Raw genomic sequence first — 24,248 nt, forward strand, 5'->3', positions numbered from 1 at the left:
AGTGAAAAATGTTAAATCATTTATCATTGAATGGGAAATAATCTCAGCTGTAAACAGAAAAAGATAAACAAGAAAAACATCAGCCTTTAGTTTTCTTGTTACTCCCTCTCAACAGCTTGTTAATTCACACTGAATTTAGAGAGTAAAAAAAAAAGTAAATTTTATAGAACAAACCACCAAAATTTGTCTGATTTTGTTGATGTCTTTTGCCATTCTGTCATCTAAAAGACCCAAATAGTTCATTAAACAGGCAAATCTGAAACTTTATAGAGAGTTTGGATAAGGGGCAGGAGTTCTTTTTCATATAAATCTAGTTTGATTTTTGCATTATCCATACAGTTGTTCTGTTGTGTCAGTGACACTCTTTAAAGAGTGTGTAGTGTTGCTTGCAGCATTACAAAAAGGGTGGGTTTAAGTGGAAGACCTTCTTGCCACAAAGGTTGTTTGAAAGCTGATGTAAAGATTACAAGTTCATTAAAAAAAAAAAAAAGTGTCCTTCTAAGAATTAAAAGTAGGGACCTACTATGTTGTGCAGGGAGACAGAGAAACCACTGAAGTGTACTGTAGAAAAATTCCAACCAATCTGCTCTGCTACTTCTGCAACTTCTCTACACTTGAGAGCTGGTTTGCTCTGGATGCTTCCAGCTTACATCTTGCCCTGCTGGTGTTTGGGGAGTGCCTCTGAGTTACTCTGAGCGGTGCAACTGGGTTAAGTTTCTCTAAGGTCTCCACCTGCCTCTCAAGCAGCCTTTTCTTAGTGTTCCCTTTTGCCAAAAGGAATCTCTATTTAGAGCACATACCAAGTTTGTTGTAAGGGTTCGTATTTCCTACCACACCTTGCTTTGTTGAATTAGATTTTAAAATAAAATGCTTCTGTTCTTAAACTTCCTTCTTATTTGCTTTATGTGACGGAGAGCATCACTGTCCACTGTTTGCCTTCCTTTCCCATGCTCTTCCCTGAAATTACTCATCTATTGTGTTCCTTGATTAATTATACTTTTCTCAGCTCCAGGACTTTTTATTTCTCCTTTGACTTCTTCAAGATTGAGACAAAACCCCATAATTTGTTTATCAAGAGACTTGCTCGTTATACCTCTTTTAGGTGTCTTGCAGCATCTGCTTTGCCATAGAGACCTTAACCAACACAATTTTAAATTACAGGTAACACAGTTTTTTCTAAATTGCTTTGTCCTTCCACACCATTCTCTTCCCTGTCTTTTTAGCAGTTTTGTGGATCCTGCTGTCATCATTAAGGGGAAAGGATCTTACACCTTTTTACTAAGAAGTAAGGCATTTTAAAAGAAAATCCATGGTATAATGCCATGCCTTTATTGCCTCACAGGTCATTTATTTTAAAGGCACACAAAATGTTTCTGTGCTTATGCAAGCAGATGAGAAAGTGAAGGTAGATGAGTGAGTAAATAAGGGATAAGAGATTATGGGTGTTTGGCCCTTCTCTTTCATATGATGTTTTCTCAGCAAGAACGACCTGACAGCAGGCAGTGCCCTGTATCTCCAGAGTGAAACCTGACCATCCAGAAATGGGGACAGCAGTAGGGCAGTGGGGAGGTGAAGACTTTTCTCTCAGCAACTGGCAGAGCTCAGTACTGTGGCTGCTGTTGGCCACAGCTGACAAATTTAGAGGTCAGATTAAAACAGAAAATAGAGTGAGTCAACATGGAAACATTAGGGATAATGAAATTCCAGTATGATTAGTTTTTATATAACCTTGTTGTTGCACATTCTCCGTTGCTGGCAGCTAAACAGACAGGTCTTCTGATCCAGCTCTCAAATCTGCATGAGTTTGTTTTGTTTTCCATCTTTTCTGTGTTTGTAATTGACAAAACAATGAGATCAACAATGCCCATTAATCTCACTAGGATATTCCAAAAGCATCCTGAATGTGGCAAAAAAAGAGATCTTCACTAGCATAAGGGCTGGGCAATGCATGGTGCCCAGAGCTGGCTTTACACCGATGATGACCTTCCAACAAGGGAGAAATTAGGAAGCAGTTTAATCCCAGATCTGGATGGGAAACAGAAACAAAAGGACAGGATTTGTCTGAAGACTCAGTCTAGCTCTGGAAAGCCAAGCATGGAAGGACACACTGAGAGAAAAAAAAAAATAATCAAGATGTGTTGTGTAATTTATCCATACTTGTCTTCAAATAAGAGTGGTTGGTTTCCAAAAGCTCTTCATTCCAATATAATAAGGTTTGGTTTGGTTTGGTTTTTTTTATATTTTGCTCAAAGTTATTTAGGCTTAAGACTATTTTTCCTGGAAGCTGAAAGGCTACACACGTTTTTTCAACTTGTAGTGCTGGATTAAACAGGACTCCAACAACACCGAGCACTCCAACACAAAAACAGAAGCAAGCCAAATCTTGTAGTGCGAATAGCAATTAAATTGCAAGTGGGAGACACTTTCTAGTACTAAAACATTAGCCAGGGTAACCTCAGTCTGCAGCAGCAGAGCTCCCAGACACAGGAATTCCCTAAAATGGTAATTAGTTGAGGTTTGTTTGTGGTTTTTTTTGTTGTGTTTTGTTTTGTTTTCTCTTTATGGTAATACTTCTAACACGTAAGAAGAATCTGTGCAATAAGGAATTGTATCTCATTCTTTTTTGTATACCTCCTTAAAATGCAGGTAATGGTGACTTGGTTTGTTGAAAGTATAACTGCTAAGATCTGTGCTTTAGCATGTTATTTAGGTGAGTTTGTATTTGGTGCATTTTTCATGTCTTACTTTAATTACTCAGTCTCAGTTTAGTCCATACTTTATCAGTGCTACTCTAAAATTTAGAAAATGGCATTAGCCACAGCCATATAGTGAAAAGGATTTCAAGCAAGAAAAGACTCCTCACCAGCACTTGTTGTTGTAAGAAAAACAGAAAATCTGTAGCTTGTTCATTACAGATACCATGTTTGGATAAATGTGGGCAAAATAAATGAGCCAATTTTTTTCCCCTGGTTTTTATGGGTTTATTTGTCTGTGTGTTTGCTTTTTGAGGAAGAAGATAAGCATTAACTCATGTTGACTTCTTTTATGTCCCCTGACTTGAACTGGTGAGGCTGTAGCCTAGGAGATGCTGTGATCTTTTCCAGATAGAAAAACTTATCTCAATTTGCCACCTCCACCTCTCCTTCCCCCCACCTCTCCCTTTTTTTTTTTTCCCTGATGGAAAGAGAATTTCAGCTTTACATTTGAGGAAGTTTCAGTGAAGTATAACATGGTCTTAAACCTTATTGCTAATTTTGAGGCCATTCAGTATTCAATGAACAATGTTTTTATTCTTTCCTCATTTATTTTCAACAGAGTAAGTGTCGAGCATAAATTGGTGTATTTGGTTTGGGCTTCTCATTCTTCATGTTCCACTATAATGATGTAGTTGGAGAAAGAAGGCACAGTCACTGCTGCTTTGCTTGCTGCTAATTTAGAGTTGCCAGAACAGCTCAATTTGGGACTACCTAATGCTGGGAGATGCTATAAACGGTCTTCTCATTAAGCATAATGAGTAACAAACAGTCGTAGTCCTTAAAAGAAGGAGAGAAAACATGATAATATTGCAGCACTGAAAGGATATGCACTATGCTCAACATTGTGAAGCTTTACATTTACTATAACTTCATGTGAGACATTGCAGAAGCATCAGAAAGGATCATATTAAAATCTGTGGCTGCTTTTATAGCACTTTGCTGCTTTTGTGTCTGGCTCTGGACTTTGATCATTGCTACACAAACTTGAACAACAGATCTGGCTCTTGGGCAGTCTATGAAGGCAGTCTGGAGTTGGTATGGGATTGGTGTCTCCACCAGGCTAAGTGTATGTCAAACATGCTATGTCTTTCCATGGGTGTGAGATACGAGCTTTATGCTGGAAATCCATCTTGAAGCTCGGAGCCATTCCAGTGCAGACATCCGCAGGTCTGCTGCCCCTGCTGAGCGATGCAGAAAGCCCACAGCACCTCAGCTGCAGATGAACTCCAAAGGTCCAACAGTGATAGGCTCCTTGTGTGGTTTGGAGGGATGATCCCTCCATGTCCAGCCACCTCCTGTGTCATGCACTGCTTGTCAATGAGCAAACAAGTTCAGCCCAGTTCCTCTTCAGGATGTCTCTGAAATACTGGAGAGATGATCAGCCAGCCCTTTGGAAATGTAGCTTAAGAGCATCAAGAAGGTGGAGGAAAATATTTTTCTCTTTAAACAGAAAGAGTGTCCAGGAGACCACGGGAAAACAAAGGGTGCATCAGCAACCTTAGTAGTGTGGCTACACAGTCAGCCATCTAACCATGATAAAAGGTGCTTATGGTGATAAAATGCTCTTCAGTTCCCTTTCTTACAGCTCTGTGCTACTCAGCAGGGTCTCATGGCCACAGAAGCCTGTTTTGTTAGAGCTGGATGGATGGGGGCATGTGAAATTCAGCCAAATACTTTCATGGCTGTTGGATGTATTTCTAAAATAGTACATCTGATGAGATGGAAAGGAATGTAATTCTCAAAACACATGCCCAAAAGCCTTAATATATTAACACAATTTTATAATTGTGTTTTCTGTTTCTGGAGATTCTTACACCTATGTACCAATAAATTCACTGGGATTTTCTTTTTTGGTTTAGATGTTTCAGTTGCTTGTTTAGAAAGAGTACACACAATGCTATAATAAACCTCTGGTATCTGATGGATGGTTGCCAAGCCTATCATGTTTTTAATATGGTTTGCAATTAGATGGATCTAATGGAAAGTGCACAGTACAAGACCAACTTTTAAAAAATAGTAATAATATGTAGTTTTGACAACTGCTTTTTCCTTCATAAAAAAGCTATCTTTCCCTCTCCCATCCTCCCCAGTTTTTGCCTACCTGTAGATGTGTGGGAGAGATGAGGGAAGCAGGATGGCTCTGGGACATTTGTCTCCTCCGGAGGTGGAGAGGACTCCAGCCTTACTGGTATTTTTCTTCCAGTTTGAAAGGAAGGTACGTTATTGAGCTGCGAAGATAACTCAAGTATTTAGCAGTACTTCTAAAACTATTTTTCAACCATTTCCTGAAATAGTTTCCTAATTTCTGGGAAAAAAAGGATTTCTCCCCTCATCCCCAGATACATGAACTTGTTTTTCTGATTTTATTTTCAAATGTAAATGTTCCAGTCTCAGTTTCAGAGCCATCCTATAAATATGAATATATGCAATATATATGTTGATTTAATATACCTTCCCTTTCAGAATTACTCAGCATATGCAACAAAACTTAATTCCTTTGCAAATTTACTATGTGACCACATATTCAAGGTATTATTTTCCTGAAGAAGACATTTGTTGTTATGTAGTTCTAGTATGATATTTTAAGAAGAAGAATGTGGGATGTAATTTGTTGTATAGCTACTTATAAAAAGGCAAATGATTGAGATAAATAGCCAGTCTCTGATGTTCCTGGAGCTCCTGAGTGGTAGCTGAATGTATGAATGTCCCTGCTCAGGTTCCTGAATGGTCCATACATAGCAGAGAGAATATTCATGATCGGGAGGGGTTTGACTTTAGCTGCAAGTCTTTATACATTCAATAGTGTAAATGCACTTTTATAATAAAACTTGGCTTTGCTATGGCTAGAACTATTTTCTGTTTGTATTGTGAAAAATTACAGTTAAACTGTGTGGTAAGAGAGTGGTTCTACTACTGTGTGTGTAAATGTTTCAGGTCAAAGTCATTGTTCAGGTAGGACTGGGAATCAGGGAATGTGGAATGAATTTTCTGGGGGATTTTGTGGGGTTTTTTCTTAACTCATCTCACTCTTCTATGGATACCTTTAATCATGTGATTGTTCTCTTTTATCCTAGGTTATTCGCTATGTATGTTACAGACCTCATTGTGTCATTAGGCAGTTGGATATGTTCTTTATTACTGTTTTATCTGCTCTAAGCTGGGTGCTGTCATTCCCTCATGAAATAACTTGCTTTTTGTAGTTTTGAGTACCGATTTGTTACTGACTTCAGAACCAAATCAATACGAAGAAACAGATAATCCTGATCAAGAATAATTTATTGAAGCATAGCACAGGTGATAATGAAATGCTCATAGAAATAATGTAATATTTTGAGTGAAGGCTCTTTTGAAGAAAACAGTCTTGAATGGGGAATTTGATTTCCCATATGTTTTTCAATATACTGAAAATCATTTCCTTTGTGGCCAGTACCACATAGAAGGCACATCCTCCAATTTCAACATAAACAAAAATGCGATGTAGTGTATTTCACATCAGAGGCTGCAGTTCAGATTAGAATCCTGTTGTGTTCCCTCTTGTACAACTGGGGAGGGATAATCTGTTCTATGATACAGTATGGCTGATGTATATCTTAAAGGCAAGGATGCACACAGAATCAGAGGCAAAAAAGAAACCTAAACCAGATATTTTCAGCTCTAGAATAGTGTTTAAAGTGTTTGTCCACACTCCTTAAAACCAAATAAAAGTTCTCAATGAAATGTTTTTTCCACTAAAATTATCAAGAATAGGGAAAGCAGTTTGACTGAAATATCTACTTGGTTGGAGAAAAAGAAGGGGAAATGTGTTGGTTTGACACTGTGAAAAATATTCTATTTTCATCCCAGAAGGGGGTTTTATTGTGAAATTTCCTTTGCACGTCTTTTTTTCTTGTTTGTTTGTTTGTTTGGAGGGGGGGAACACACAACAACCACCCCCACACAAAACACAACAAACAAAAAAACACTAGAAAAACACACACACAAATAAAATTTAAAAATAATATCCACACCCCCCATTAATTCCATGCTATAAAAATATTAGAGGTTTTTACATTTTTATTTGACTTTTTTTCCCAGTCTGAAATCAAACTCATGACCTTTCCTTGAAACCTGAAAAATCTCAGTTTTGTCTTAAAAAGCTAACCACACTCTATTGCTCAGAAGTAGGGATGTTCTTTTATTGCTTTACTTTTCCTAACTCAAAGCTATTTCAAAGCCAATCAGATTTCACAAACCGTCACCAAATACAGAAGATGCTCCCCTTTGATTTCTGCTGTACTGGGGAACTGAGACATCTAGAAATGCTCCAGCAGGGAGATGGGCTGTACTGCAGGACAAAGGCTTGGCAGGTGCTGGGGACAAAGAGATGTAACACTGATGGTCCCAGCCCTGCCCTTGCTGATGGCTGTGTTACTGATGGCCCTGTGCATGCAGACCTTGCCAGCTGAGGAGAATTTTGCCTGTTAATACTTACAAACAAGGAAATTACGTAACGACAGAGAGGTGTGCTTCTAGCTGTGGCATTAGTCGAGAGATGTCACTAATAATTGGGTTGCTGTCACCGTGTTAAGAATATGTTGATCTGCAACGTGGCACATATTCTGGGATGGTGCAGTGTTTTTTCAGTATCTGGCCCAGCTTCTCAAGGACTTAGGGGGTCAGCCACTGGAAAAATCATTTAGTCCTGCAAATCTGTGCTGATCAGAAGTTCCTGTGGAAGCCTCCTGTGGTGTGCATCTGCTCCGAGTTCAGTGCTGCTGAACTCAAACCCCTGTGCTGGCTAGGCTAACTCCAGAGCATGTCCGAAGTTCATTTAGTTGTTCACTACGCACATTCCAAACCTGTTTTTTCTAGAATTTATTCAAAACTAGTATTTCTCAAATTTGTCCCCCCATTTCTGTTAATTCTCAGTTTATAATGACATTTGGAGACTGCAGAATTTGCAATTGCAAGTAAAATTTATTCCTTTGGGAGTGACATCTTGAGCTAAGTGCCTAAAGTTTTCCATATCAGACAAATCTGGATTTCCAACAAGCTATTTTTCAGGTTGGAATGGAATAAAAGATCCTGTATAATAGGAAAGAAAGTTAAACACAGCTTTCAGCTGATAAGTAGTCAGCCTTTGTATTAAATTTCTTAGTGAAGAAATTTTGATAAGCAGCAAATGTAACAAGTCTGTTTAATCCCTGAATCACACAGTATTGTTTTTCAGTTTAGTTATTTATTTATGTGGAATTCAGAGGAGCCAGAATGAGCTCTGGATCTTTTGAATATTGACTCTATATCCTGATGCCTTCAAGAAATGAAAGTAATTAGTTTGCTTTTTACTCATAAGGTTTGCTACAAAACCAAGTACAATTCCTTCTGATTTGAGATCTTGACCCCTTTTCATCCAGCTTTTAAAAAACCCTTACAAACATACATCCTTGTATTCGGTCCTGTTACTCATCCTTTTTCTCTGTTGTTTTTAAACTGGAGAATGTTATTTGGGCTCACTGTCTGTTAAGTATCAATAAGTCTATTAAAGATTTTAATTTGACCTGCTTACCTGTGGGGTGCTGAATGTCTCTACATTACTGTAGATTCTTTATAGTACTTATTTGTGTATTCACACCTCAGATCCTATTGAAGGAAAACTTGCTGTGATCTTTTTGTAGTAGTTTGCGGTAGTTCACGTGAGGCAGACTCCTGAGTAGGAGCACCAGCAGCATATAAAAAATGTTGTGCCTGCTTCAGTCTTGTCCAGGTGTGAGATTAATTGATTTATTACGTGTTTAAAATGAATGAATATGTTTAAAAGATGGTAGCTGAGCAGCTGCACAGTTTTTTTCTTGGGAGGAATAGCACGTTTTACGTGAGGCTGGCAGATGGCTCATCAAGTCCAAAGGCAGAGTTTGGTGTCTGTGAGGGCTGATTCACAGTGGTGTTAGTAAGGCTGTAGTAGACATGCACCACAGTGAAGGATGTTGATGCAACATTTGCCTGTTTATCAGAAGGGTGGCAACCTTCAAGCTGGAGAGGAAAAGTATTCCCTGCTGGATAAGCCTTGACTCAGAGAACTAAACTGAGCATCCTCAAGTAAAGCTTAAACCAGGCGAATGTGCAACAAGTTGTAGGAATGTATATGTTTAGTGTACATAAGGAGGTTGACAGTTGTTCCTGATTGACTGACCTCAAGCAGGAGGGAGGTTTCAGAGGTGATATTCTTGAAACCTAGACTATGGTTTGTTTATGAGCTTGCCCAAAGAGAAACTTCATGAAAAGTAGCATGGCTTTGCCACTGAAGCTCAGAAACTGTGATATTCAGCCCATACACTTTACTTCATTTTTCCATGTTTTTTTTCTTGTTTTCTTCATGTTGTGGCATTTTGTTTGACTGACATTTTCAAATGTACAATAATTGAGATATGTACTTTTTAACCTTAAAGAAAAAAAAATAAGATGGTTTAACTATGCTTCTGTGGAATTGATGTTGGGTCAGATCCAAGGGGGAAAAATAATCTGTTTAAAAGCAAGCAGAACATGACTGAGGAATCCGTGATGAGTGATTGCATAAGGTTTTTCTCTGAGTTGGCTCTGATGCAATAGCTGGTGCTTAGGACTGTGTGCAATCTTGGGTTTTCTTTTTATTCTATTATACTGTGCAACTTAGCTTTTCCTTCCCTGTAACCCTTTTTATACACATTTTTGTTTGGGTTTGTTGTTTGTTTGTTTGTTTGTTTTGTTTTAAGAGGTCTGATACCATTCTGAGTTTAAAGAATTATGTAGATGTGATTGCTGACTCTGGTGGCACTGCATAACCATTTAGAAAATTGAGAAACCTTACAAATTAGTGAGTGAGGTTTTTGGAAGTCAGAAGGTAATGAGTGCTGCTGTTGTGAATCAGTGATTTAGACTATAATGCTCTGGCTTTCTGAAGTAGTGTCCTACACAGCTCTGAACCCTCTTCAAATGTGTCAGTGCTGCCCCCAGCTAGACACAAGGCTGTGCAGTGCATTTATCTGCTGAGTTGCAGGCACTGTCAAGTCCCCATTTAGTATTATGTGTTGACTTTATAGGTTTTTTGTTGTTTTTTTTCAATCCTTTCACTGTGGGTGAAGCTGCTTCTGTGTTTTCCAATGTAGCTCTGTCATAATCTAAAATGGTGCTAGACAGATCAAATCACCTCAGATCCAGTCCATCTCAGCAAATTTAGTTTCTAAAGTGGCAATCATGGTGACTTCTAGTCAACAAGTGCTGCAGGACCACATTATTTGCATTGTTAATTGCTCATGGATTGTACTTCTCCTGCTAACTGTATATATTTGAAAAGGAGTGAGCAGCCAATCCATATTTTTACTTTTCCAAAGACCACTGGATCACAAGAGTGATATTACAAGTAAAACTTTGACTAGCAGAGGAGGTTCTTATCTGCCTTGGAATTTTTGGATGAACTAGTGAGTATCTGTAGAGCACTGAAATTTTTCCTTGTTGGGAAAAACATTCAGTCAAACTGAGGGAATCTGATCCATCTAACTTAGGTAACCTGTTAAGGAGAACTTTGTATTTGGTACAAGGGTTTTATTTGGGATTTTTGTTTGCTTGTTTTGTTCCGTGAATTGATCCTGGGGAAGTAGCCTAGCGATATATATGTGTTCATCTCAACAAGACTAAAGTGGATTCACAGTGTTTCTGTTGCATTAAATTAGAGTTTTTCCACTGCATCCAGCAAGAAGCAAATAACCAAGAAGGCAGGATGTATTATCTGAGCTTGCTCGGACTCAGCTTTTCAGAATGGCTTTGTGGGAAATTGCACAATGTGGAGATTACATCTTTGGTAATTCTTTTAATTCCTTTTATGTATAGAAGGAGGAAAGGAATTACAGTAGGACTTCTGTACTGTCCTACCTGATGACGTTTGCAATTATGTAACTTCAGGGCTCTTTGTAGTCCTCTGGAATTGAAATTCTTGAACCATATTTATGACAGATGAGTAAGGTTTGAGCACTTAAATTTTACTCCTGTTGATTTAAAGTCATAAGCTATGATGAAAACTGGAAATTAGCTCTGTTATTCTAGTGTGAGATGTGGGAGTCTCTCAGACCTATCCTCAAGATGGGAGTTGATTCATGTTTTATTTGTCTTTCTAGTCACTAGAAATAAGAGCACATGTTTGTTTTTTCTTGCACTGAGTTATATGCCAGCAGAAGTAATAACACTGCGTGATTTCCTTTGGTGTAGATACACTTTATGTGAACTTTGGAAGGTATATAAACAAACAAGATAAATTATATAAGCATTTAAGACTGAGTTACCAATGTGGCTGTATTGTGTTTTCAACGTTGCTTTTTTCAGGCTCACTCACATTCTTAAAACGCTCTGAAGTCCCTGTGTTCCTCCTTGCTTCAACTCACTTATAGGGTCTTTTCACACAGATGTTGTCATTCCCACTGACAGCTACTAGATGGGGTTCAGAAGAAAATTCCAGATAGTTGTTTTTTTTTCATAGACATTCTTTGCTTTTGTTTTCCCAGATGATCATCTCAGCAGTGTTTGTGTTTTGACATGTTGCAGCTGGAGATCAGATAGGCTCACTATTTTATTTGTATTTTTAGGCATCATATTTGCTGTCTGCTTATATCATATATAGAAGTCCTGATACTCTAAATTGTCAGATTTAGTAGAATGCACATCTGCATCTTTCAAAAACAATGGGTTTAAAACTTATTGTTTTATCTTGGACTCCCACTCCACTCTCCACTGCATTATCACAAACTTAACATGTAGAAATAAGCTGGTCTATAAATATAAGGAGCTTTTTAATTTTTATCTTTTTTCCAGGTTAAAATAAAGTGGTGGTGACTAGTAGGAAATCACAGAGGAAATTTAAAAGAAAAATAGTTGAACAGACTGACTATGTGTGGTGGATTTACCTTGGCCAGCAGGCAGCCACCCACCCAACTGCTCACTCACTCGCCTTCCGCAACAGGACAGAGAATAAAACCCGATGGCAAGGCTCAGCTCTTGAGAGAAAGTCAGGGAGACTACTCACGCGTTACTGTTATGGTCAATGCGAACTTGGCTTGGGGAAAATTAATTTAATTTGCTGCCAATGAAAATAAATTTGTGTAGTGAGAAACAAAAGCAAATTAAATCAATGTGTTCCCTCCATCCTCTTGCCTTTTGCCCCAGGCTCATCTTCAGTCCTTCATTCCTGAGTCATTGACCTCCCACCCTTTCTGGGCCCCACAGGGGGATGGGGATGAGGGCCTGTGATCAGTCCATAGCAGCTCCGCTCTGCTGCTTCTTCCTTCTCACACTTTTCCCCTATTCTAGTGTGGGTCCTGCCCAGGGTCTGCAGTGCAGAATCTTTAATTATTTGCATATTCATGTGTTCTTGCTTTGGACTTTATAATTTAATTTCTTTGTAAAAGAATCTGAAATTGAACAACCGATAAGATATCAAATAAGGCTGTTTAACAGCTGGATGTTGTGCTATTTTAGCAAAACAATAAAAATTTGAATGTAGCAGAGTTACCTTTTTCTATCTGTTTTGAATTATAAAAGTATTAGTGCATTAGTCTTCCTGCCTAGTTTTGCTTTGCTTTGTTCTTTTAATATTTCTTGCATATTAAAAATGGAAATATGGCTAAACAATTCCCTAAAGGTCACTAATCTCATCCTAAAGCTAAATGAAATATTACCTTAGAAATGTCTTACATGTGAATATTTACATATAGTTTGCTATTATTATAAATAAAAAATATGAAATTTGTTTGCTTCCTTTCAGTATGGATTTTTCACCAAAAATGATATTAAGCAGGCTGTTTGCTTTTCTGAATTAACATTAAATTGACCTATAAGCATTACATCATTGTACAGGTACTTCCACCATTGTACAGGTACAGGTACTTCCAGGAGGTGATGTTTGTTGATGAGACTGGCGAACATGACCCCCTACCACCAGCTTATTTCCTTATTGCAAATGAGAATTATTCTGAAAAAGTAAGTCTGATTCCGAATAAAAGTTAAACATTCATTCCCTAAAAAATTCACAATCATTGCTGCAACAGGTGGAAACAAGAATAACCTGGTGGTTTTGTCTCAGTTAAAGAGCTGAGTCCTGCGGCATGCAGGGCGGTGATCTTGGAGGAGCCGCAAAATAGCTGACTGGAACACGGCAGCGGGGTTGTGAAAGCCAGGCTGCTGCAATGTGCTGGGGAAAAAATAAAGTTGCACTGGTGCTTGGAGTCTGTGCTGCCTGCTGCTGTGGTGTGTGACACTGCTGGCAGTGTGCCTCAGTGCAGAGACCTAGTTCTCCAAAGAGGTGGGATACCACTGTCCTTAGCCATGGCCAGAGTTCCCCAAATTACTTTGGGATACAGCTGCACAGACTGCACTGACAAAGGAATGTCTTGATCAAGTGCTTTAGGCTAAAAAGAGGTGCTCTGTAATTATCTGTCAAACCACTCACATTTCTCAATGAAACTCTTTCACTTTGGCTCCTGGAGCAGAACTGATGAAAAGCTGGTTATTGTCTGACTAATGTTTTTACCATTTGCTTTTGCCCTTCCTGCCTGTCTGCATCTGTGGTTGTCTCTTGCATTATCTATCTCCAGATTATAAAATCTTCTGAGGATGCATCATCTCTTTGCCTGGTAGGGCTTCCCCCCCCCACCTTCTCATCTCCTGAGGCTTCGTTCTGGTTAGTTTCCTCCTTTGGTAGGAAATTCCTTCAGTATCATCATTTTGAGAGCTGGCATTTTGCAGAATTTTGTTTTTAAACTGTACCACTTAGTAACCAATCTCAAGTGAGAACAAGGCAAGTCTGTTATATAGTATTCTATAATTAATAATGTTATGAACAAAGGATGTATGTAAGCTGTACACTTGTACAAAAGCGTCCTTCTTTGGGTCAGCTTCGTGAATAGCATTCCTCTTGTGAAGTTGCTTTAGGTAAATCAAGAAAATAAGGCTTTGATTTGTGAAAACAAGTGAAAAATAAGAATATAACTGCTTAGTTGACAAAACCAAAGACAAAATTGGTAATAACTGTAGTTTGGCAATAAAATCATTGAGTAGTGTAAAAAAATAAAATCAAATGGAAAGCATTTGAGCGGTTCCAAAACTGACATTTTCTATTATAACTCTGCTATAGTTTCATATAAAATTAACAACTCTCTCATACCACACAGCTTTAAATAGCCTTATCTTTACATGTGCATACATTCCTTACTGTTCCTCAGAACATTTTATTTATTGATGGGGCCTTTATAAAGGCAAGAGAATTGAATTATATAATATACTAAACACATTCTTGTATTACTGTTGTTTTACTGTACTGCTGAAGTTCCCACTAAGAATTTTAATTTTGTGTATAATTTTAAAAACATTCTTTACTTTCAGATGCAAGTATAGAAAAACAGCTTTTTTTTTTTTTTTTTTCTAAATTCTGGTAAGCCAGACTATTCAGGATGACCTAAGGAGAAATGTTATTTGAAAATTGAACTTCACACTTAGTCTTTTCAATTTGTGTTTTCATTTCCTCCTGCAGAAAAAGGATGAACAAAAATAGTTTCTGTGGGTTTAGGAAACAGATGACAGCACATAGAGCCCCAGTGTCTGTATATGCTGTAATGATTTGATTTTAATTAATGATGTTTTTTTAAAACTTCAAGGCAAGCAGTAGATGGGTGAGCTTAGATAGTGTTTGATGTCACCAAGTGAAAATGGAAGAGGGTTGCCTGCCCCGTATTGTAAGTGAGGAGTGGCAGATTGTATCTATCTGTTTGAAATGTTCTCAGTTGGCTTTGAAATGAGTAAAATAGAAAACAAACAAAAAAAGCGGAAAACTTTATCTAATCAAAGCTTCTCAGTCAACTGACGTCAAGCAGTAACCTTCTCTTTCTCAGTGTATTTCCTTTGGACTGTAAGCTATTTATTACAGCTAGAAATTATTTCATCAATCATGGCAATGTAGCTTTTTTCTGTGTTTCACGAAGTGGTGGATTTATCAGCGCTGGGCATGGGAAGGAGGTGAAGAATAATATAGTCTTTAATTGAATTTGCAGATTGGAATGTGGGGAGGAGGAACATCCCATGCTCATGCCTGGTCAAATCCCTGGGTCATCAGCTTCCCACTAATGAAAAATGCTTTAATGACCACAGCAACCAGGTACCAGGATATGAAATACATGTGTTTGATATTGTACTTGTGTCTAACATGGATTGTGAGCTACAGCAGTAATTTAACATGGGGACACAACCTACACATGGTCTTGCTTTGTGCTGGCGTGTCAGCTGAGTGTGAAGAAGGTCCATGTGAGTGTGTTGTGGGGGGAGAACATGTGCAATCGGGGTTAGCATAAAGAAACTGAAGCACTTCTTACCTTGTAATGATTTTTTCACATGACCTTGCTGTTAAAAAGAACAATTTTGCCTTTTGGTGTCATTTTCAGAAGCACTTTACTTTTTCTTCCTGTTTCCAGTAAAAGTAATGATGCTACTTAGGATAACCAGAGGTGACCTGATCTGCATGTGGGTAATTAGAGCAGGTGTAATTTAAAATCCAGATTTTGTGAATAACTGTGTGGCATTACTTTTCCGACGGGAAAGCTGATAATTGTCAAATATTTTAAAATTAGCAGTGAAACTGGAGTTGGCAAGTCTTTGAAGCAGCAATTTTTTTTTCCCCTGTCACGTATGCCATTCTAGAACATCAGTATCATAGACCTGATTTTTCTGCAGAATATGGTGTCATGGACTTGCAGTGGCAGAATAGTTGGGAAGTATCTCCTATGGAGGTATCTCTATGGCTATTGGAGTGCAAACTGGCATGGCTACTCCTGCTCCTACAAGATAATTTTCAGAAAGTTTGATTTAGCCTACAACTCAAACCATCATGTGTTTAGGTCTAAAACTGAACCTGCTTAAGAGCAGGAAAAAAAATACCTCCATAGCAGATATTTCCCTGCTCTTCAGTAAAGTTTGAGGGAAGAACCTCCTCTCTACCTCTCTCAGGCAGTTTGGTTTAAGGGAGAAAACACATGCTTTTAATGCTAGAATATTATCTATTAAAACATAGGCCTTGTTTAATAGTAGGTGATGTGTTTCCAAACATAGAACCTTGTTTTCCCTACCAGTAATCTTAATTCCAAAATCCCCCTATTCATGTTTGTGTTTTTTCTCAGCTAGATATCCTAGTACAGTCATATTAAAGATGTATTTCGTTGTAATGATTAGGGTCAGTCTAATTCTATTTTATAATTTACTTGTTTTTTCTTGCTTTTCTTAGGTGTTCCTCACTGACTATGACTTTTCAGAAATAATGATCAATATTGATGTCAGTCCTAAAATTGTACCAAATCATTCTTCCTAATTATGCCCATTCCAGGCAATTACTCATCTTGTTTTCTCTCATTTGATTGTGTCATTGTGTCCCTTTTATCACTTGCTATCATTCAGGTTCCTGCACTTTCTGGATCCATTTTTTTTCCCCTGTCCCCCTCAATAAAAGGAGCAGTTACCAACTACTTCTTCATGTAGAAGTTTCACAGATATTCTGCATTCAAACAGCAGTTTGCAAACCTAGAGGGAGGTGACTAACGGGTCCAGCAGTTTGCCTATGGATAGACCTAAAATTCTGAAAGGCCATGGTGGGGATTAAATTCAAATAATGAGAGTAAAGTCAGAAACTTATCTTCACAAAACCTGTATACAAGAGGGAACTACGTGCACAGAAGAGCATTTTAGGGTTGGGTTGTTTGCAGGTGGGGTTGTTTTTTGTTCTTTTTTTTTTGTTTTTTCAGATTATGAATGAAGATGCCTATAATTCCACTGTAGAGCCTCGAATTTAGGCTCTGTTCCCTTGGCATCCATTTATACTTCTGCTTGGTATGTGTGACTTTGGAGGTCTCAGCCATGGGAAATATTTCTAAAACTTTTCTTCCCCTTTGTGTAATAAACAAAAAGCTTGCTGAAGGCATGGAGTTCTGTATGTCTGTTGGAACAGCAGCTTAGTTTATAGTGCAAATGAAAATAAATCAGTATTTTAAAACACTTCAGAGAATAGTACTGTGCACCCATGATAGCCTTTTATTCCCAGGAGTTCAAAAAAATCTATGAGTAAAAGAAAATGGAATTTTGATCCATTGCAGTTTTTTGTTCTTATGTTACTCTGTTCTGATGTAGTAAAGCAGTGAAGCATTATAGTAATAGTTTTAATTGCATAAACTACAAAGAGAGTAATAATTCTGAAAAGGTTACTCATATCTGTTTGCCTGTTCACTGCTCCTTCCCATTTTCACTACATTCTTAATGATCTTTTTCTGACAATCTTCAGAAAGTTATATTATTGGTCATTCTTGAAAGCAGCAGTGCAGATTTTTATTTATATGCACTTCTATCGTGCTGAAAAATACAGGAGAAAAGAGGATTTTTTCACTTGAAGATGCCCAGGCTGTTCCATTTCCCCCCACCCAGATTCCTTTAAGTGAAACAGCAGCACTTCTAAATTTGAGAACTAAATGCAAAATGTTTTGTCAGCAGTGGTCTGAACTTTGATGTATCTGGTTCTACACATAACTCTCCGTCAGTCTTTCAAATGCATTCAGATATAATACTTCACTTGCTTTCATGTTTAGAGTGAAGAAAGCAGCTCTCAGCTGAAGCAGAGAATGAAATACATTCACCTGGACTTATAAACAAACATACAGGATGAGACATCCACAGTGATACCAGATCAGTGTAGAGCTCTTTTATCTCAGCAGTAGGCAATAAACTTTCCTTCTCTTTTTTTGTTACCCCGTTATTTAAAGGAAAACAGTAAGGATAAATATAATAATTTGGTAGGAAGAGTGTTTTCTATTTCATTATCTTACTCAACACTGATTCTTTCTCCATCCTGAACAGCAGCATCTATGTGAATTAATGTCCAAAAAGTTAAAGTTCTACTGTCTCTTTTTCTGTTTGCTGTAAAGAGGAGAAGCTGCACCTGGCAATCAGAACAGCAGTTCAGCAGTTTTGAAAAGCATTGACTTGATCAGCTGGGAAATGGACAAAAATAGGAAGAGGTCATTCTTAACCCTTTTTACCTTTCTGTGCCTGTAAATAGCTTTTTTTTTTTTTTTTTGGGTGGGTTTTTTTTTTTTTTTTTTTTTTTTTTTTTTTTTTTTTTTTACTGTTTTCTTTGCTTCTTTTTGTGTATCTTGAAGATCCAGGGAGTACTGCTGAGCTGGAACTGGATGGTAGGATGCCTGTGCAGGACTACACAGAAGCAAAAATATGGCATGCGGCTACTGCATTATTAATAGTTTGAGTCAAGGAGCAGAACAGAAAGGGAATTGGGAGAAATGCACCTCTTGCTAGTATGTAAGAAGAAAAGTGACAGTAGGTCAGAGTGACCCCCTTCTTTGCCTAAAGAAAATCTTTACATTCCTGTAAAGTCCATGAGCAAACTGTTGTGTCATTTTTGGGATACTGTAGAATAACATACAGAACATCTGAAAACTTCTCTGTTTCATTTGCTTCATTTTCACTTGAATAGCGGTTGAATGCATGAGCTCTAGTGCAAGAAGTCTTGAGCTGATCAAATGTCGAGAGTCATGTTAGAACTGCCTGCAGCTGTTCAGATTCAAAATTTGAGTTTGCACTTAATATTGTATCATACTAATGTATCTGTCAGTTCTACTCAGAAATTTCCTTACTAATTTAATTAATTTATTTCAGCTCAGTTTTTCTTTCCCAAAAGCATAAGAAAAGATAGTGAATAAGATCTGCGGTTCTAACAAGATGATTATGAGGCCAATTCAGTCAGAATAGTGATGTGTGATTTTTCACTCAATGTAGGAATCTAACCTGTCAGAAAACAGATTTATATATATATATTTGAGAGGAATAAAAGTTACTTCAAATTTCTAATTGGAAAAGAACATAAACAGAGCTATGTGAATCAAGGAATTGTTCTTATATCTGCATTTTGCTAAGGTTTCGTTGTCCTCTTAGCTACAGTTTATGCAATTGTATACCATTGCCATTTTTGTGTTTGTATTCATGACATTCCAGCAATGTTATTTGTAGAGCAAGAAAGGATGGACCACTTCTCTGCAACACTTGGGAATTCTGGGTTACCCAGCATCAGCAAGGAGCTCCAGTTTATTGACTGTAGACTCCTATGTGTATACATACACACATGCATGAAAGTATATTTTGGGGCCATGGTAAGGCTGCACAGCTAATCTCATGGGAAACTATGCTCTGGGGTATGGCCCCAGCCCAGAAAGCAGACACAGTCTGGTCTGTCTTGAGCCATATCATGAGCTCATTGCAAACAGTTTTCTAATTCTAGAGCTGTTAAACTGGAAAGAATTGGGTATTACATTCATACAAACCTGAGATATTCCTGGGATGTGTTTAAGATGAGTAGAATTTTACAGAAACAACATATTTCTAACACAATAGCTAGTTGCTTGCTGAGCTGCAAATCCTTCCTGCAAGGCATAGAGATCCATGATTTTCTGAAGATCATGTTGCCAGACTTTTTTTTAATTGCAAAATAACTTCTTCTGTAGCCTCATTTTTGGGAAGAGCTGAACTGTTTTCTGGAACTTCAACCAAACAAACAAAGATATCAAACCCAAAATATTTTTCTGAGAGAAGTTCCTGTCATGGGAATCATCTGTTGAAATAACTAAGGGTTGGCAAAGATTTAAGCATTAGAAAGCACTGCCAGAAACCCCTGCTAGCTCCTCTCCTAAGCTCTTTTCATGTTGTTGGGGTGTTTTACTTTTCTGTTCTGTTTTGTGTTTGGTTTTTTGTTATTGTTTCTGGCCGTACTTGATCAGGTCCCAAGGAAAAAGAAAAAAGAAATAGACTGCATAACACCAGGGGACTTTGTCCAAGTATGCTGGAGGAAGGAGTAAACACTGCAAGATCACTTCTTGTATTTATTTAGGATAGCTGCTGTGATTGTTATCGGCGGGGACAGGACTAGGAATTGAGCTCCCTGTGTGCAGAAAGTGTCTGCCAGCTCCCACCGTGTTCTCTGGCCATCCCATGTTCTTTGGCTTTTTTTGGTCGGGGTTGCAGTAGAGAGGAAGTATCAGAGTCTTAGCTAAAATGACTTTGCCTCTTTGGAAGTGCTAGGACAGTGTTTTAGAAGGAGGCCCCAGGTGACTGCAGCCACCAAGCCGAAGGAGATGAATGGAGATGTGGACCTGAGAAGCCTCATACCAAAGAGGAGGCTGAGGAGGAATCTGACTTTTATGGATTTCTGCTCACAGAAGAGGCATCTCATGACCTGAGGTGTTTCTCAGTCTGGCACAAGTGAGTTTCAAGAACTAGACCACAAGCTCACCATTCATATTGCACGACCAAAGCAGCAAATGTGAATTAGGACAAAATCAACAGGGAAATTAGTTGGACCATATTTTGAATTGATAAAGGCAGCTAAATGTTGGGAAAAAAGAGTGCCTTTTAACTGAATTGAAATATTGTCAAGAGAATTTTTTGTGTTAAAATGCTATCAGCCATTTATTCTTTGCATTTTTATTTTTGTGGAGAGTAAAGGAGCTGCTTGAAAGAAGCACTAATGGATTTCACTGTGTGGCTTAATGCGGATGTGAAATATTAATCATGTAAATACAAATATTTTTGGAGGGTGCCATCACATGTAATAACTTTTCAGTCACCACTAAAACCTAGCAAAGAGCTGGTACGGAAGTCAGAAGACATGGAGAGAGAAGATCCTCCATCATGGCTGGCTGCAGACTGGTGCAGGAACATTTAGGGGGAATCCCAGGGTCTATGTTTATTTGGACCTGATAGCTCTCAAAACAATAGGCATAAAGACCAGATTTTGTGCATCTAAACCACATGTTGCTGTGGGAGTAGTGTGCCTGAATACTTGTAAAACCTTGTTTAAAATTATTGTGGCTGCACTTCTGATGAAGGCTCTGAGTGATAGCTTTCGAGGGTAACTACCCTGTCTGTTGGCTCTGGGATAGGTTTCACCTCGTCATTGGAAAATTGATCACTGTGTGGCTAGAACAAAATTTGTAAGGAACTTATAGATAAAGTTTACTTTCAAAAGCTTTTACTATCATATCTGTTTTATTATATTGTTGCAGGTTTGGTTTGGATGATTTGAAAACCCAGTTCCTTGTATCCACTCTAGCTAGAGATTTTGTGGCTTGTTTCGGAATCAGTGAAGCTGGATCTGGGTCAGATGTCACAAGTAAGTTAACCTCACAAATTGCCCATTTTAGGCAGCCTTGTATTTTAATGGAAAGAATCTGGTTTCCCTGACCCTTGCCTTTGGCACTGTCATTTGTAAGAAACACAAAGGAAGGAAACTCTGGTGTGGTGAAGGCAAAAAGTAATATTGCAGGAGCAGTAACACTTGCCTCTGACGCATCCAAAAGCAATCAAATTAAATGTATTTGTCAGTGAGTCAATAGCTCTAACCCTGCATGGGCTGAGCACAACAGATTAACATGCAGCTGTCATTCTGGCCCTGGATTTCTCCTACAGTTTGTGCTGCTGCTGTCTCCCCAGTTCTGTCCAAGGTCCCTCCTGTAGTTGCACAGCCACCATCTGTTGTGCAAACCTGAAGATGTACGTGATGGGGGCATGACCTCTTCAACTCTACTAAAGCTTGCACTTCCTTAAAACAGATCTCTTTGCTGCACATGGGCAAATTGCAGAGCTAGTCCATTCCAAAAACGATGGCATCACACTTTCACAATGGGTTCCTCTCGCTCATTCTTACTTCACTTCAGCCTCTTCCATCATTCCTGTGCAGCAAAAATATCTCTTAAGTGCTGATTGTTTTATTTAGAGCAAATGAAGAATTAGCCTTGTCAAATCTACTAGCTTTGTAATTTAGCTACTTTACATGCAAGTATGTTTCTTCTTTCAGTGCAAAAATATGTTTAAAACCATGGACAAATGAAACTATTATTCTGAAGTGCCTGAGGCTGTAGGTAACTTGAACAATTAAATTAAAACAAGCATGGTAGAAAAAGTAAAAGACATCTCATCTGCCTTTGAATTGTGGACTTCAAGGAAAAAGGAAAGACAAGAAACTACTTTTAAAGGTTTTGCTGTTGGATACAGGATGGCTAAATTGAACATATTGTGCTCTGACAAATTACTGTGACGTCTTCCTGCAGACAATAGCGCCGAATTTGACAGAAGTTTTCTGATCAGCAAAGAGGAGTCCTATGTCTGTCTCCTTGATCAAACTATGTGCAGAAGGTAGTTCTCAAGAGAGTTAGTGGAGATAATGAAATAATGGGGCTAAATCTTCCTGCATGATCCGTTGCTGTTTTCCTTTCTAGTTAATTGATTTTGTTCATAAGAAAAAATCCATACTTTTTATAACTTGCTTTTCATTAAATTATTTGTAGGAAATCCATAATTTATTTTAATGTCTATCTAGTTTAATTAGAGGATTATCAGAAGTTTCTAAATATTATTTTAATTTTTTTATGCACTGTTCCAGATAGTAAGTAACATAAAGAATTTTTAGCTGTGTGGTGTTTATCTTCTAGTGAAATTGCAGTGATGCACTTGGATTAATACAGTTAAAGAGAAATTTGGAATCAAATAGGATTATTTAATGGACCCAGACTGCACCTGTCATAGAAGACCTGATCCCTGGTATAAATCCAGAAACCAGCTTACAGTGCTTCTAAAAGGTAACTAAATGGACCACTTAGGCACAAGCAGCTCTATCTTATGTCCTTGGTAACACTGTTTTGCACAAGGCAGGTGGACCATCTCATCTACAGGTGGCCCAGCTTTGAAGTAAATTGAATTGCATGAAACTGTAATTTTTACTTCCTTTGTTTTCTCATGTAATTAGGATATTTTTCTTCCTTAGATAAGTGAAGGGGTAGTAAAATTCAGCAACTGTTCACATGTGAACCTTCTGCCATACGAGCTGGTGTATTCTAAACTAAAGTATGCACAAAGTATGATATATCTAGCATTTTGTTCTGCCAGTTCCAAAGTTGTTGAATGTGATGGGAACACAGGAGGAGGAAAAAAAAAGGGGGGGGGGGGGCGAATTACTCTACATGAGAAGTGAAAGGTGTCTGCAATTAATTTATTCAAAATTCAACAGAACAAAAAGGACCATGTGTTTTAGTCTAATACAAATTTCAAGTCAATTTGAAGGAAAAAAACTATCTGCTTTCAGATGCAGTTGTATATTGTACATAGTATTGACCATATATTACAAAAACAACACAAAAAACCAAACCAAAACAAACAAACAAACAAACAAACAACTAGCTCAGAGATGACTTGAGAAGCAGAACAGTATAGAACAGAAAGTGTCTGTCTTTAATTCCAGGATTATAGGGACCACAAAACATACACATTCATGTTGGTTTTAATGATCTTTGTCGTGTTCTGTCTCACTACTCTTCCTCAATTTATACAATGTTTTGCTGATATCCCCAGCAGGGGATATGTAAGAACACAGCTTGGAAGGCAGTTCCTCTCTTTGAGTTATGTCTTCTAGGCAACTGCACAAAGCAACCTCGTCCATGTCTACCTCTTCAATATTGATACCTTGCCCCATTTCCTCTCAGTGGAATTTGATCTTTCTGCTTTTCCATGTTTAAGTCATCTTTTTTTGAGCATGAAAAAAACAAAATTACACGTGGTGTATATAATGGCACAAATACTGCTCCAACCCTAACAGAAATATTATCTTCTGATATATACTGTTACACAACAGTCTGCTGGCTTGTGAATCTTGTTATTAACTATGCAGATCATCTCCATTACCAGTTTGCTATTGAAATGTTGTAACATAGAGCAATCATTCTCATTTATTTGTGCCTAAGTACTTGTACTTGCCATGTTGAATTTGAAAACTCAAGATCATTCCTTTCTTGCTGTGTGATACCTCAGTTGTCTGTATTAGTGATGTCTCTGAAGTTTGTGTCACCAGCAGATTTCATTAGTGTATTCCTATTTAATCATTAATGGAAATATTAAATATATTTCATCCAAGGCTGATGTCCAAGGAGGAGTTCAAATAGTACCCTTCCTGCACATCAGCACTTCTTTTAATGCAACCTGACACAATTTCCCCTTTGCTCTGACTAATTTCCACTTTTGTCCTAATTCTTATCTTTCAAAAATTTTAACTCATAGTTCCCTAGAAAGATCATACTTCAGTTTCCTTGGGTCCAACAGGATATTTCCTGTTCTGTTTTTTTTTCTGGAAAAACTATTTTCATAATAAACAAATCAAGTTCATTTGAAATAAGATATCACTAGTAAACTGAATTCTCTTTTCTTTCCAAATGTGTTCTGGGGCTCTGTAGATTGCCAAAACCAACAACATCTGTTTTCACTAATTTTAATTTCTGTACAGTCCTTCCTGTAGGTGTCTTGATTTGTCAGCTATGTTATGGATCTTTTTGTAAGCTCATGTGAAATATTTCTTTAGTTTTGAGGCATCCGCTATATGCTTCATGACTTTTTCTCGTTCTCTTTTTA

At 37.9% G+C, this 24,248-nt stretch overlaps 1 pseudogene; it reads left to right on the forward strand.

Annotated features, from left to right (window-relative positions):
• The window catches only part of LOC102097821 (probable acyl-CoA dehydrogenase 6), an 87,474-nt pseudogene that overhangs the window by 40,137 nt on the left and 23,089 nt on the right, over nt 1-24,248 (forward strand).

Source organism: Columba livia, chromosome 2 (genome assembly GCF_036013475.1).
Source record: "Columba livia isolate bColLiv1 breed racing homer chromosome 2, bColLiv1.pat.W.v2, whole genome shotgun sequence".
NCBI lineage: Eukaryota > Metazoa > Chordata > Aves > Columbiformes > Columbidae > Columba > Columba livia.